At 50.0% G+C, this 12,566-nt stretch overlaps 1 protein-coding gene across 34 annotated transcripts in view; it reads right to left on the bottom strand.

The window, feature by feature from the left end:
• LOC1281332 (trithorax group protein osa) overlaps positions 1 to 12,379 on the bottom strand; it is a 130,108-nt gene extending 117,729 nt beyond the window's left edge. For 21 of the 34 annotated variants that reach the window (XM_061649326.1, XM_061649346.1, XM_061649345.1 and 18 more), the window contains exons 1-2: positions 11,962 to 12,358; positions 11,159 to 11,285 (exon numbers count right to left, since the gene is read on the bottom strand). The gene's annotated coding sequence lies outside the window, so the exon portion shown is untranslated. Of the gene's footprint in view, positions 1 to 9,969; positions 11,286 to 11,376; positions 11,570 to 11,606; positions 11,892 to 11,961 lie in introns of those variants that run through there. The other 13 variants (XM_061649332.1, XM_061649329.1, XM_061649330.1 and 10 more) reach the window with 12 other exon arrangements.
• Positions 12,380 to 12,566: the final 187 nt, after the last annotated feature.

Raw genomic sequence — 12,566 nt, 5'->3', positions numbered from 1 at the left:
ACGCCACAGCAAGAAACCGACAACAACCAACCCAATCGAACAACAACTACCGGCCACAACCACCAGAGCAATCTCAGGCTATATTTTTCACCCATTCTTTGCGGTTCTCTTCGGACCTGACTGAGTGCTAAAGGGGTACACACCACTACACCACACTACGTACCAATAATCCCCAACCCAAATGAGCGTTTTCTGTACTTCTTGCTGTGTGTTCTTGGGCAGACCTCGCCAGGCAGCCCACATGCGGTACACCAGCTCTGCTCGATGAAAGAGGCATGAAGAACACCACTTTGCCATCATCTTTGAACGTTCCCAAACCGTTCGGGTGCGAGTGGAGTAGGGAGTGGGCTTAGCCTTCGGTTTCCATCATCACCACGCGGGCAAAACAGAGCTGGGATAATGAAGATGAAGCGCAGAGGTGTAGAGGCCAACAGAACCATCCAACCAGCGCTCCATACACAAAAGCCAACACACATCGAAAGATCCGATCTGATCCGACCCGAGGCCCCAAAGAAGCCTGCGAATGCTGGACCCAAAACGGGGGATGAAATAAATAAATGGGAAAAGGAAATGAACAGAGGGAGAGAGAGAGAGAGAGGCACAGAGAAAAAAAAGAGTCATCCGGGGCTCCCAACAGCCCCAAAAGGGACAAACACAACACATGGACTCAGGCGCACACACACGCATACACAAGGGGACTCTATAGCCATTCTTCTCCCGGTTTACCACAATCTTTCCCAACACGAGAAACATTCTTCAAGAACGAGATCGCGCTCCAAACGCGACCCCTGGCGGGTAAACGCTAAAGCAAGGGAACAACAATAAAAAATTGTATGAAAAAAGGCCCCTTCTTTGGGGCTGGCCTGCTGTAGTACGTATGGGGCCACCACTTCGGTTGAAGATCGCATCCATCTTCAACGGAGAGGTAAAAAAGAGAACCCTCCTCCTCCCCTCTCCCTACCTTCCATCCTCAGGGTAGGGGGAATCTTAATCTGTGCTGAGATGACCGAACGTGCGCGCCAAGAAAAGGCCAAGATCTTGCATCTTCTCGTCTCAAGCAGGAGATCGCTCGCGTACGATAGTGTGTGAGTCTGCTCTCTCTCTCTCTCTCTGTCTGTGTATCGGATTCCCTTCCAAGCGCTCGGTCAACTTCAGGAAGAGAACGCGCAACTCCGCACAGCATCATGTGAACGCATTTCAATTTTTCTTGCAAGCCCAACGGCCAGGCCAGGCCAGGATATCGGACGGCGGGGGGAGTCCCAATTGAGAACTCGAAAACAAATATTAATCCTCGCCACGAATATATCTGGCACTGCTGCGAGCGAGATAGCCGCGTTGGGCCGTGGCCTTTAAAGCGGAGCCTTCCTCCAATGACGATAATTTAACGGCTTGACATTTTACGATACTGCGGGCAGCAGGCCTTTTTTGTGAAGTCTCCGTGACGTTGCTGTGCGCTCTACATCTCTGCATCCAGGTACCAGAGCGTGCTGGAGGGAGGTCGTTTGAATGGGGTGTTCGTTGTTCGTTGAGGTCTTGATTTCATAGGCAAGATATTTCACAGAGATTTCCTTAATGCAGATACATCTGCAGACATTCAGAGTTTTCCAATTCTTGGTGATTGCAATTGTTGTGCGCTTAATTACTGACATAAGTTCCAATATTAACGAGGTGTTTGTCAACTCCAAGACGTCCAACTCCGAAAATCCATTGAATACTCTAGAGTTCCGCTTGCTCTTGAACTTGCACCGTGAGAGAGACTCCTCTTCAAAGCGACTCCCCGATGTAATTATGCAATAAAAATGACGTTCCCACCAGCGCCCCAGCACCGGTAATAACAACACAGTTTACGTTAATGACGTGCCAGCGAACCTCATTATCAAGCGACGACCACTGGGACGCGACCACAGAAAGGAGGCGCAGAACAACAGCCCGCACAACCAACTCTCGGGCTTCACCACTTGGCACTTTGATGCGGTTGTCCCCCAAATGTGTAACCGACTGACTTGATAACTTGTCCTTTCCACGAAGCCCTGTTCTTCCAGAGCGAGTCACCACACACAACAGCGCGAGCCTTACGTCACGACCAAGCACTCTTCTCTGCCGAAAGGGAGAAGCAATAAAAAAAGCGACTTTAACGGTTCCGGCGAAACGGAGAAGAAGTAAACGCGCGGCAACGGACTTTGCAACTTCGCAAGCAGCAGAGCGCAGAGGATTCCAAAAAAGCGCCTTAAGCCGCCACACACTCAAACTGCCTCGTGGAAGCAGCAGCGGGCATTTTTGCGGCGCTCGGGTCGTGGCGCAAAAGCAAAGACACAGCCACCGGACATCTTTTTATGATCGCGATGACGGATGACAGCAGGAGCAGCAGCAGCAGCAGCAAAAAAAAAACAAAACTGCACACAGAGCACCGCACCGACACATTCGTGCACGGACAAAGTGGTAAAGTGCAGCCGGCGAATGAATGGTGGTGGTGCCTGCCTGCCTGCCCTGCATACGGCTGTGCTCCTCCTTTGCATGGTCTGAAACAATTTGCAAAATCATAAATCCAGGTCCACGGGAAGGTGCGAAAATGCTCGCCTTTTGTCCTACTCCTTCTCCTTCACAGTTTATTAATTTTCGATAATTTACCACACCTTCGCAAAACCGGCGCCGCCGCCGACAGGAGAGCGCCCGCGGCAGGATGTTTTAATCATCCGGGAAGGGCGGTTTTAATGTCCTGAAGACGACGTAGCCACAGTCGAAAAGAAGCAGCAAAAAGGTATGCACTTTGAGCAGTGTTTAAGGCACACGTACCCCATTCTCCATTTAGCTACTGTGCCAGTGGGTGTAAGTTCAAATTCTACTCGCTAGTGGAAGAGAGATGCAGGCTGTGAGCAAAATAAAAGAAGTTAAATGCGGCCCAACATTACGGTTCCTGATTGCTGGAACCTCAAGCATTGAAGTAGAGAGTAGGTAGAGTAGAGTGGTGGCAACACAAGGCACATTAAGTCAGACCTCCCAATAAAGCCCGGTTTGATTTATGGAGCTCAAACCGCCCCCTTGGGGGACGCTTAAACGGAACTCCCGCCGAGCCGAGTGGCAACGCGTGGCCTTTAAAATGTATCAATTAGGAGCAAAGGCTGCAATGGGGAAGACGAACCAAACGGTAAAACTTGGCATGAAACCGTGCGGGTGCATCAGCTGATTTTCGCCGTTCGCTTTAAACACGGCAAACACCGGGACGTTACAAGAACTGCCTCCGCGTGGGGACGATAGGTTACGCAATTCCTATATACCTGGAACCAGAAGGACGCTCCACAGAAACGTAGGCTTGCGGATGCGGAGACGTTCCGAGAAGTGCTGGGCGAAATGTTTTAATTCAACAATAAAATCGATGTAATTATGTAGCATAGTGCGCCATTAAAGGTACATTGATGCCTTCTTCATCATGCACGCATCTTGGCAAATACAGCGTGCTGCAGCAGAGCGACCATTTACAACCTACAATGCTCACAATTAGGTAGTTTAATAAATCCTAATCTAAATTTCCTTCTCCATGTACCACTACTCTTAACCTTCTTCCAAAAAAAAATCAAATTTACTTTTTTGTTATTTGAAGCAACAAAAAAAAACCTGTCCTAATTTGCCAATTCCTAGGCACGAACCAAAAAACCTCCCGTAGGCCGCGCGCTGGTCTAGGGTATTAAAAAATTACCCGTGAAAAATGGCTAATTGCTAGTCACGTCGAATTTTCCTACCCATGCCCTCCACCATTATCCCCCGCCGGAGCCGATTGTGTCCCACCACCACCACTGCCCAAAGTCTCGCTCGTTCGCTCCAATTCCCGCCTCCCCAAACGTTTTAAACATTTATCCCTCGCACCGAACGGTGGCAAAGAATGGGAGCCACGAATAAGAGAGATAGAGAGCCTCGCACAAAATAATGCCCGACGAGAATCTGAACAGGCCGGCCGGCCGGGCAGGAGCAACCACCACGTTCGTTTATCCAATCGTTTGCCTCTTCTGCCACATCCTGGAACTTGCGCTCCGTGTGTCGAAGCGGAGCGGTGGCATCTTGGGGGGGAGATGGTGAAGACCTCCACGTCCATTTAATCAAGGTGCAGCAGCTCGGGCAGCACAATTTGAAATATTGCCAGCGCAGCGCGCGTACAAGCGAGGGGAAATGGGTTGGGGATGTTTCTTGCTCTGCGCGTGCCCTTCCTTTCACGGTTGGGATGATGATGATGCTGCTGGAAGGTGTACTCGAGCTTCAGAGCTCGAAAGCTGACTTCGCGCGCTTTGACCTTCTGCAGCGAGTTCTGCAGCGAAAGAGAGACCGGGCGCGCGCAAACACACCGCACGATTGAAATCGCGCGCCTTCCTCCTTCTTCACGCGGCCGGACACTGACGGACCGACATACCGCCCGGGCGTCTTTGGAGGGCGCTGTTGCTGCAGGCCCCAGAAATAACCTTCCCAAAGGGGAGTGAAACTAAAAGCAAAACAAAAAAAAAGAGATTACAATCACTCGCAATCTACGGAACGAACGCAAACGCTCGCTAGCAGATGCAGCAGAAGGAGGAGCAGCAGCGGCGGTGGTGGCGGCAGGTAAGCTCGTTCATTCCAGGGATTTCTTGTTCTTGTCGGTGAAGCTACCAGCAGCAGCAGCAGCCCACAGAGCGCGCGAAGATTGCTCTCCAATGCATCGAGGTGCGCGCCAAACCCGATTCGACCGGCGCGCGATCAGCTAAATTGACTATCCTTTCTCAGTTGCGTTACACCGTGCCCCACCATCACCGCCTTGCTGTGATTGTGTATCCTGCCGGGTGGGACACGACGCCGTATCCTTGGATGCATATTTAGTTACACAGCCAGTCCGCTTGTCCGCTGCTTGAAATGCTTGAAACTACTGGCAAAGCAGAAGAGAGAGAAAGAGAAAGATTGGCGAAACGTACGTGGCGCGCGCGTTACTCTCCTTAATCACGGGCGGGCGGCGCTTCTCCATACAAGGCGCGCTCGAGATGGGTATTGAAGAACCTTTTTTCACTACACTTCCACCCAACCCTCCCCAACCCGCGGATCGGGAATATCCCCTTATCCGAAAGTCGTCTGGAGCGTAAAGGGTAACCATGTGCAAGATTGATTATCGATCGTAAACGCAACGAACGAACTGCTATACCAGAGCAGCCAGCAGTCGTCTCTTGCTCATTCTCTCTCTCTCTCTCTATCTATCTCTGTGTATTACACTTTAGATTTCGCAATATGATCCCTTGCACTTTTCCCATTTCGAAAACGGTACCCGACCCCCCTCCCGACCCGAGGTCGAGTAAACCTGAGGGACGGACTCGGCAAGCAGCCCCAAACACAACGTACCAGCGCGCTCGAGCGAGAGAGGGGGAGTGGGGAGGGATTGGATGAGTTGAAATTGATTTTCAAATACACGCGCGCGAGATTGATGCACAAGGAAAAGGATGGGTTGGTGAAAAGCGGAAAAGCGCCCGCTTTATTAATTTGCTGCGAAAAACGGCGCGCTACTGATGACGCTCTTGGCGGCTCTGCAGCTTCGGTTGCCTGCTCGGTAGCGTGTGGAGCAATTTGGAGCAATGCAGCTTTGGGTTTGTAACATCTTTGTAACGCACCCAGCTCCAAAGCCAATCAGAGTGTTTGCCATTTTTAAAGATAATTATAGAACAATACAGTGCAATGTTGTTTTAAAGTGCTAAATGCTTTGGAAAACATTGACAACATTTAAGCAAGAGCAAACACACTGCATGCATAGCTGCGTTTTGCAGTGGCACACACCAACAACAGCATCATCTCGGTTTGCTCGCCCCCAAAAATCATCGAATCTCAAAATACGCTGCCATGCTGGACGCCGTCGGAGCGGAGCGCGCGGGTGTAGGAGAGTAGGAGGAGGTGGTGTTGATAATGTGTATTCTCGCTCGCTCCGGACGACTCTTCTACAAAAACCGGGACCTACCTCACACTGCCGACGCGACGCTTCCACAACGCTTTGGCTGCACGAATCCGAACGGGAAATCAAAGAAGCAGACAAAGTCCACGTGGCGTCCGTTGGGTGAAGAAGAAGCTGAGGGATAAAACCCGCACCCGGAAAGTCGAACCCTTTGCCGGTGGTGGCGGCCCTCGTCCAAGATACACATTATTCCCTTTTTTGTTCTCTCTCTCTCTCACATACAATATGCATTGTATAATATCCCCCGAGTAGTGGCCGTTGTTTTCATCTTAAGCTGTGAGATGATTTGGGTTGTTTTTTTGTTTTGTTCGTTATTTCTTCGGTTCGGGCTTGCCCTTCTTTTGTTTTGCATTCGTCCCAATTAAGTCTTGAAGGAGGGAGAGGGGAGCTGGTTTTATGTTGACGCGACCATGATTACCGGTGATTGTGCAAGGACATTGTCGTTTGCGCTATTTATGGCTGTGCTGCAAATGAGAAGATGTTTCTTAACCGCATTATTCTTTTCCATAACATTTCGTTAGTAACACTCATGGGTTCAAGTTCTCTGGAAAACACTTCGGCATAAACATGATGGCCCCCCACAACTACACACCTTTATCGTCCTTTAAACGCTGCCCAAACACACAAACCCATACCTGCTGTGGCTCTACAAAATAATGAACTTCATGCCGGCCGGGTAGCACCAGCAGCAAAAGCAGAGAACATTATTACCGGCAGTTCCCAACCAGTCTGTTGATGGTGGTCTGTTTGACGTTGCTTGCCGGCTTTTTTTTGCTTTTGCTTGCTTGTGGTGTTGTGTGCCCCACATGTCACCACATTCTTCGTTCCTTAAGGACAACCGCACACGCTGAAACAGGGCGCACACACGTATCGTAACGCGAATGGCACAAAAAAAGCCCCTTCGCCCCCCACCACCACCACCACCCCACGGGGTAAACATCAAAGGCGGCAACCAAAAAGGGCTCGCATGGTGTAAAGCATGTAGCGAGAAGCGCAAGCGAGCGAAAGAACCAACGAAAAGAAAAAGAAGAAGAAAAAAATGCCAAGAATACCAAGAAAGCGTCTCGACATTTTCCCTTTCGTTGTGCCGTGGGTGACGTTAAGCTCGCGACTTCGGGAAGGGGAGAGGGGGGCGGGGGGGGGGATGTGTTAAGGCTACACAATGTTGAATGGAGTCCAAAGGGAGGGAGGGCGGCCCGCTCATTCACTACCACCCTTTTTTTTTTGTTCTGGAGCGTCCCCCAGCCATGGTTTTCCCGTGGCTTGACGGGTACAGCACACGGGACAAAGCTTCCTTTCCCCCCCCCCCCCCCACCCCATTTGTGAGCAACACTTTTCACTTTCTTTTGCATCCAATCATATAGAACCGTAGATGTGCGGGGGCGAAGTCGCAAAACACAGCGAACCGTCTTCAATACCAATGACCACCAGCGTCATTGCTTGCGTGGGCAAAGGAAGATGACACACATTCTAAATGGTCACCAAACACTGGACGCCACCAATTTCACCGCCACGACGACGACGACGATGGAAAAACAGCCGCAACGCCACCTCCACCCCACTCTCCGCAAAAACCATATCACACAAGTTCTTTATCGATGAAAACATCAACAACGCAACATACAGGGTTGTTGTGTGTGTGTGTGTGTGTGTGTGTGTGTGTGTGTGTGTGTGTGTGTGTGTTTGTTTGTGTGTTTCAAGTGTAGGGCTCGGCGGTCTCGGAGTACGACACACCGGTAAGCAATCGCGTTATAAACAATCGCGTCCCTGTCCACCCACCACCACCCATCACGCCTGGGAGGGGAGAACATGACAGACGTCGTCCAAACGATACGCTACCTTTTGCTGTGTGTGTGTGTGTGTGTGTGTGTGTGTGTGTGTGTGTTTCGAAAAGAGGTTTATTAGTCCGAACTACCGGTCGGTTCGCAGAGATGAACTGAACGTCAAACTCCGCCACAGCACAGCAGCGATAGCAACGAATATGCATGTTGCCTTTGTGTGCGTTTGTGTGTGTGTGTTTGGGGTTGTTTGATAAGGTACGAAGACGACGACGACGACGACGACGGGTGTCATATGTCAATTGTTGTTATTTATTGCACGCGAAAGCAGGGGTTCGAAGCCGGTTATCGCCAAAGATCGCCAACCAGGCCGTCCCTCCACCAATGGAATTGCAAATGCAACATACCACACACTTTCTCTCTCTCTCATTCTCTCTTTAGGTGTGTTGTGAAATGTGAGGATATTTCATATCCCTTTCCCCGCCCAGCATTCTCATCCATCAAATAATACGTAACAGGAACGCGTTCTTATCGGATTGACGAGGGTGGGGGGTTTTGACGTGCGAACGAGCGGCCGTCCCCCGCTCGAAGAATGGCGGGAAAAAAGTGCTTCCGATGCTGGGATGGATATGCGCTACATCCCCTCTTCACACCACCACAAGCCCCCATATCTGTCATCGTCAAAACAAAGTGCTAATGCACCGTGTGTACAGAGCGGCGCTGTGCACGTACACGTACAAGTGTGGTTTTGTAAACAACGGCGAAGAACACGCCTGTCGTGTTTCTATTCTACGGAGGCTGCAAAATAATTAAGCAGAGAAGATTAAGATAGATTTGTTCCCAAAACAACAGCACACCTCAAATGCTGTGTATTCACAACCTGTATATTAATAGGAATAAAACCAAAATTAGTTAAACGAAATTGCAATAAAGCGAGCACTCCAGTCACGCATTCAGCTGCTTCTGCTGAGTCCAAAATGTGCCTTCGTTACGAAAAGGAAGTAAACATTAAAGACAACACACCAGCAGCGCTGCCGCCGCCGCCGCCACCTGCAATCAATTACTCCATTAATAGCCCGCTATAAATAAACCTCGATGCGAAACCGGTTCCATTATGCACTCTTACCCGGCCACCAAACCCGAACCGAACCGAATCGGGCCAACACACAAGAAGGCTGATTGAAGGGATTTACTATGACACACCATCGTTTGATTTTGCAGATTGCATAATTACACGCTCCACAGTTTAATCCGCAGCAATGTTTTGGTTATGCACTCATATGCTGGAAAAAAGCTGTTTTTTTTTCTTTTTTTTTCTTTTTACTGGTTGCATACAGTCGTTAATCTTACTTTGAGGCTGGTAGCTTGAATTGATTTTAAAAAATAACTTATTAATTGTATACACACATTCGCTCTCTCTCTATCTCTCTCTGCAACATTGAATAGAAACCTCCAGCAGAACGAGTATTTAACAATGGCGTGGAGAAATGACGAATATTTGTGCTTGGAAAGACAAATAAGACAGCTTAATTGCAATTTTGGCGCCATCGCCACTTAATGCAATACATTATAAATTTATGAAATATACGGTTTAGTGTTAACCAAAACCATAACATAAATCATCGCGGCCATGGCAGCCAAGAGATTTGGGCAGAGTAGGCGGCGGGGCTCGCAACTGTGCACCGTGCTCACTACTACTGGCTCAGCTCAATGCTTGGATGGGTGTGAGCCAACCATGCTCATCCGGTTGGAAATGAGATGCATTTTTAAGTGAAAAGTTACGGAATATTTAAACCATTTTTCAATATCTACTTCCAAGTTAACAGAAATGCCGTTTTCTGTAGACCTTCGCGTAATTCAAAAGGTTGCACACATTGGTTCGTCCCATAACCATTGTGGTTCATATGCTCACTTCTCATCCTTCTTGCTCTATTACATCGCTCTGCCACTACCGCTGCAGCTAAGTAATAATATCATGCCACCAATTTTCATTCTAAAGTGGTCACATCGAAAGCTCGAAAAAATGAATGCAAAAACAAACGAAATTGATGCTCATTTGGTGACGCGGTGCTCATGTTTTGCTGCACATCCAAGCCAGGCCCTGAACTGCACACCATCGCACGGCATTTATCGATGGTAACCAAGAACAACGAACTGGATGGTTGCACCTCGGAGGCCGAACAATGTGGTGGTAAATTTACTTAATAACGAATTAAACACATAAAAATTTGTTCCACTAACCTCTGCACAGTAAAACACAGGGCGCACGACGCGACGGGGGAGAACCTCTCTTCTAGTCGCACCATTTGCTGGACACGGATATGGTGATGGATGCTGTCGATATGGCAACGGAAGGTTCGAATTGCAGCGGGCTCGTCAAGTTGGGAAGAAGGCACGATCTGTTTGACGTGTTGTGGCCCTCTGCCGATCTGCTGGGAGACCCTGTTGGCGGAATTCGCTTCGATTTCGATTCCCCCCCGGCTCAGTGCAGATAAGATCCGAGCAGTCCGCGGCTGGCACATCCGGCAGTCTAGTGCGTGTGGAAAGTACACCTCAAGACCCCAACGGAAGTGAAATGGAACGATGGGGTAGCATTTCCCACGACGTCAATGGGGCGACATCCACAGCAGCAGCACCACCACCACCACTCTGCTCTGTAAGCCGGTTTCGGTTTCCTTTCGATGCAAACATTTGTGTGTGTATGTGTGTATGTGTGTTTTTGTGTGTGTGCGTACCCTGTCTACCCCGCACCAAATCGTTCCTCGTCATTAACAGCTTCCCGGCTTGATTATTCTTGATTGCTTTCTTGCTTGCTTGCGTTCACCTTTCTGTTGCGGGTCCACGTTCTTTGCGCTTTTCCGACTTAGCATTCGAAGGGAAATTGTTTGAGTTTGCAGAAACACACCACTTTGCACTGAAACGCACCTTCTCTACACGACTCGTCACACATTGGTCACGTTTTACTCTCTCTCTCTCTCACACACACACACACACACAAACACACGCACAGTACTTTTTGGGGGCCGGAAATGGGGACTGGCCACACGGCACAAAGAGGACCCGAGACCACAAAAAAATCCCCCCCTAAACGACCGAACGGTACACCACACTAAAAAATCTAGGAAAAATGTCGCAGCCTGCCGTGATCTGTACGGAAATATATCTCCGGTGCGCGTGTGCCCCAAGACGAAGCAGGCCGCACAGCACCACCAGGCGCTTACACACACACACATACACACATGTACCGGGGAGTAGAGGAGAGCGAGGGGCGGCGGCCAGCATTTAATGTCCGTGGTACACAACACGATCACAAAAAACGGCCACTTTTCTCCGGTTTACGCCATTACCGTGTGGACCGTGTCGTGGCCACACCGTGGTCTCTGTCACTCTCCCCCCCTGCAGGCAGGTGTGTCCGTCTTGGCTTCCGTACCGCGGTTTAAACTAACGCTCTACCAATGCGCCCTTGTGCTCCTGCACCGTGCAGGGAAAACCGAGCGTCTTTCTCTCTTTGTTGGGAATAATACTTGGATGTTTTTTTCCGATTCCGACCGTACAAGCTGCAACGAGAGGTGGGGAAACGTTTGTGAACAGATTAGGCTTTTGCTCTTTCTTTTCTTTTTTTTTGTTTTTTTTTCACTCCACATTTACACTGGCCGCTGCGCCCGACTATGGCTGACGCACTTTCACGATGCAGAAGCACAGTATCATCGCCGCTTGGCTACATCACCATCATCATCATCATCATGATCATCATCATCATCTCCATATTGCCGTACGTACGACGACCGCGACCAAAGCGATGATGATGATGACGACGACGGCAACGACGATGATGATGATGATGGGTGCACAAAAAAGGTTCCGAGGGTGTTTCGTACTGTTTCCGCTTAGTGTGCTGCTGCTGCTGGTCACACGGATGCTGCTGCTGCTGACGCCGTCATGCCAATTTTTGCAGAATTTCCTTCCACTGCACGGCACCGTACGGGCAAGGCGAAAAGCATTTTGTTCGGGCACACAACGCCGCCATCGACGGACACAGCATACACACACACACATACACGCACGCACGCACGCACACAAACACGTCGAGGTAAAAGGTGTCTACTCGGTTGCCCTCAGCAGCAGCAGCAGTAGCACCAGCTTAGAGAGGAGGAGGATAATCGATCCAAGCCGACGACGTCGACGACGAAAAGATTCCGTCCCGTTTTCTTTTTTCGGGGATGTTTTACTTACATTGAAAACCCTCCGGGGATGCTAAAACTAACAGCGAATCGATGCACGCGATGGTTACGCCGATCCGGGACCGTCTTTTGCGGCCCGTCCACGTACGGAAAGCGGTCCAAATTTGCCCGAAACGACCGAAAGGAAATCTCCGCGTTCGCGTTTTTCGCTTGGTCTGCGCTTCTCTCTGGCTGCTTGGTTGCTTGTGCTTCGATTTGAACAATTTTCGGAACGTACACACGCACACACTCACCGCTGGTGACGCTGTCCGTATACCTTTCTGCCGACGCGTACGCACGCACACACACACACGCACACACCGATACGTCCAGCGCGCGTACTGTTCTGTTGCGTTCTGTCGCACCTTCAGCGGTGCGCTATGCATCGATCTCGCTCCCGCACGCCACCTCACGCACACTAATAAAGGCCCGTGTACGGTCCGTTTTCGAAACTGCTCGAACGGTTGCTCGAAAATGACGGATCGGGATGATTTTGGGCCCCTTTTCGAGCACATTTCTGACACATCCTGCAGCGCTGTGGCGCATAGCTTTCCTACCCCCCCGCCGCACCGATTATGATGTGACAGGGGGTAGGAATGCTCTCGACTGGACCGTTTT

Source organism: Anopheles gambiae, chromosome 2 (genome assembly GCF_943734735.2).
Source record: "Anopheles gambiae chromosome 2, idAnoGambNW_F1_1, whole genome shotgun sequence".
In the NCBI taxonomy this organism is placed as follows: domain Eukaryota; kingdom Metazoa; phylum Arthropoda; class Insecta; order Diptera; family Culicidae; genus Anopheles; species Anopheles gambiae.
Note: the sequence above shows the minus strand (reverse complement) of the source record. Positions and strands in the feature narration are given on the sequence as shown.